Source organism: Cryptomeria japonica, chromosome 6 (genome assembly GCF_030272615.1).
Source record: "Cryptomeria japonica chromosome 6, Sugi_1.0, whole genome shotgun sequence".
NCBI classification, from domain to species: Eukaryota; Viridiplantae; Streptophyta; class Pinopsida; order Cupressales; family Cupressaceae; genus Cryptomeria; species Cryptomeria japonica.
Genome location: NC_081410.1, coordinates 557,046,074 through 557,049,681, shown reverse-complemented (window position 1 = coordinate 557,049,681; position 3,608 = coordinate 557,046,074). Strand labels below are relative to the sequence as shown.

At 31.1% G+C, this 3,608-nt stretch overlaps 1 long non-coding RNA gene across 1 annotated transcript; it reads left to right on the top strand.

Moving 5' to 3' along the window:
* The first annotated feature begins 527 nt into the window (after window positions 1–527).
* On the top strand, window positions 528–1,529 carry LOC131048179 (uncharacterized). The gene is made up of 3 exons (XR_009372811.1): window positions 528–700; window positions 1,029–1,166; window positions 1,279–1,529. It is a non-coding gene; the product is annotated as an uncharacterized LOC131048179 (long non-coding RNA).
* Window positions 1,530–3,608: the final 2,079 nt, after the last annotated feature.

The window sequence follows — 3,608 nt, the reverse complement described above, 5'->3', positions numbered from 1 at the left end:
GCCAAGTAGACTTCAAGTAGAAAATCAATATCAGTCCATGTGTTTCTGATTTAAGGTCACTACCTTCTAATAAATACTCTTAGCTTATCCAGCTTATCCAAAATTACCTAAAAAAAAACATGTATGAATAAAACAATGTATTCTTATAATTTGAATTATTTTAGATTCTATAAGATTCACAATAATAAATAAACCTTCTTGAATTTACAAAATTATATATGAAAAATGATTTATGATTTTCTTTCTTCAGCAAGGAAAGGTATCAGAAATAAAACGAGACGCCCAAAGATACATGGAATAAGTCAAAATGTTATTATTATAGTAGCCATCTTCCACCTAGTTTGTCCTCTTTGTAATCTTCCCTCTCACGCAACACATGTTTGTCCTCATCGCAATCTTCCCTCTCACACGTTCTCCTGCTCATCTTTGTCCTCTTTGCAATCTTCCCTCTCACATTTTTTCCTATCCTCTCTGTCTTCAGAGCAGACCAGAGAGGACTGGGGGGCTTTTATTTAGGAAGGCGGAGATTATAAAACCCCCACACTCCGTTCTGATCTGCTCTGGACGTGGTGTACGGATCTCTTTATTTCTTCTGCGAGCCCAAAAGAACATTCTATTTGGTACGCGATTCGGAGAAAATCATCAAATATTTGTGGACACAGTTTCAAGTCGGAGAGCATTTCGAGTAACAATTTTCAAGGTAAAATGCTTTGACATCATCCATCATTATTAATTGCTGCAAATATTTCCTAACCTTTTTAAGTTCGATGTGTTTATATTTACGAGAAAGATGTGTTTATATTTCCGAGAAAGAAAAGATGTGATAGGGTAGACGATTAGGGTATCGCCATTCAAGTTAGGGTTTTCTGGTTTTCAGAATCCCATTGACAATAATTAGAGTTAGAATAGAATCGACTAGTTATGTAAGCGATCTTTTTTTGTTTCAATGATAATTGTAGATCGATATGATCCAGTATTTAGATTAATACTAGCATCTATGTTGAGAACCAGACTTTTATGTATTACAGATGAAGGAAAATATGAGGAAACTGTAAGATAAGGTTTAATCTAAATGCAGTTTTATGGTTTCTTCAACTTATTGTTTTATTCTTTCCCAAGTCGTATCCAAGGTTTTCGATTCTTTTATTACACGAATCTATTTCGAGGTACGAATATGTAGAAAAATTTAACCTTTATATTATTCGTTCTCTTATTTTAGAGAATCCTAATAATAAATTTGTTCACTTATTTTTCAAAAATCTATTTTATCACATCCAGGCTCATTCAACCTTGGAGAAAATTGATTCAACAAGCAGTCGACTATCACTTTTCTCACAATGATATTTACTTTATGTGGTCATGGCTTCTGCAACTGCTTATGTGTTGAATCAAGATCTTAAATAATTCATTACTAAGTATTTCACATCATCTAACATCTAGATATCGACAGACATTTGAGCATAATTATTGTATTATCGACAGACATTTGACATCATCTAACATCATTATTGTATTATTTATTTGTATCAACATTTTGAGCATTCTCTACTTTATATTATTTTCAATCCTCTTAAAAAATATTATATTACTATCTTAAAATTTTGATCCAAAGAAAAATAAATTTTGGTCTAACAAATTCTTCAAATGTATTTCTAAATACTACATGTTAATTAAAATAGATCACTAGATCAAGATAAAATTATCAAAGTTTAACATAAGTCAAATCTAGACACCTAAATTCAAATACATAAACCTGAATTAAAATCCACAATCGCACTGATTATCTCTTTAATTACACAAATAACTTCAACTAAGAGGCAATAAATTTTTAGATTCCAAAAACATTCATTTAATTAGTTTATACATTAATAAATCCCTTACAAACATTTATTACAATATATTTATGTCATGTTTTTTGCTGAATACTAAATATTTATTTTCAATAAATATACAACCACTGTCCACAATAATTAGAAATTCAAATAAAAACATAGGCTAACGCTATCCACCCGCAGGGCTACTAAACGTAGACAAAAAGCCAACTTTCCACAGCATTCAGAGAAATTGTTTCTTTTTCCCATGGCTCCTCTTGGGGAGGAGCTTTCTTGCCCATTCCTTGGTGAGGAATTTGAATAGGGTCTTGTAGTCCTCATCATCCTTGCCTTTACCCTTGGATGCACTTTCCTGCATGAGGCACATCATCCAGTCTGTTGGTGATATCTTGCACATTATCAGATAGGGCCACCACTTTTTTCTCCAGATCCACCAGGTTGTTATCCTGCTCCTCTTTTATGCTACTCGCCTCATTCACAACCATCATTTTTTCTAGTCTGAAAGTTGGGGAGGGGGAATTTGCAAGCTCCGGACTCTTTGAAGATGTGGGGCTTTCAGAAGCCTGGGTAGAACCGACAAAGTGAGGGGTCGGGTTATGGTATTGATTATAACCTAGAAACTACTAAATATTCTTGATGTTATTGATATTATTATAAGTTCAAAAGATTTCATTTATAGAACAAATAAGTAGTAAACTTTGATTTTCCATTTATTTTATGGATCCTAAGGTATCCTATCAAACAAATAAAAGTATTCTAAACTATTCGTATTGTTAATAGCCATGCAGTATATGGGATTAGTACGTTCTAATCTCTATGATGTACTAGGGCTACCGTGGATTATTTGTTATGGACAATGCTTCTCCTAGTGAAACTGGATTATACAGAATAGTAGAATTTAACTTACAATAGTCTCTACTTCATTTTAATATGATAACTATTAAAATAATTTCTAGCAAGCATTAAACACACAAATGTTGTGAAAATTTAGTATTATACAGCATTGCATTGGTGAAGCATGTAGGATTTTATTTGTTGGTCATAATTTACTATAAGTTCATAAAAAAAATTATTTCTTGTGCATATGAATATGGGTAATGATTTTAGAGATGGAGTAACCTCTGGTGCATTATTACTTTTACTAGCCTCTATCGTTTATTCAACAAATGGATATTACATTTTATAATTTCCTAGAAGTTCAGAAAACCCTTATAAAACTGGATCTACTCTTGACACCTAATAAATTTGCTTGATAGCAAATTAACTGATAATGATATGTTGACAATATCTAATTGACACATTTGCATATATAAATAGTTTTAAGAAACGCTTGATACTCTTTAAGATTTCATACTTTCTTAGTTAGAAGAAAGAGTATGGCTTAGATTTCTTGTATTCCTCCAAAACTAGAAAAGTTTATTAGTTGGCAATTGCCTTTATTGTTCATAGCTTGAATTGTTTTAGTAATAGGAATATAAATTTCTCTTCCATGTTCGATTAAGTATGGTAAGTTTATTTTAAAATTGTAAATATTTTTTTTATTATTGTTTTCAAAATTTGGGTGTTTTGGATATTTTTTAAAAGTTTGTTCATTTTTTAAAATAATGTTATTAAGTTTTTTGTTCGATTTAATTTCAAATAAAACACAAAATACAATGCTTTGATATCAATTTGATGGAATAAAATTCAAATGCAACACATAGAGTTGCTGCTCTATTTGCTAAGCAGGTGATAATACACGCAAAAAACAAAACATTGAGATGGCTGGAGACCAAT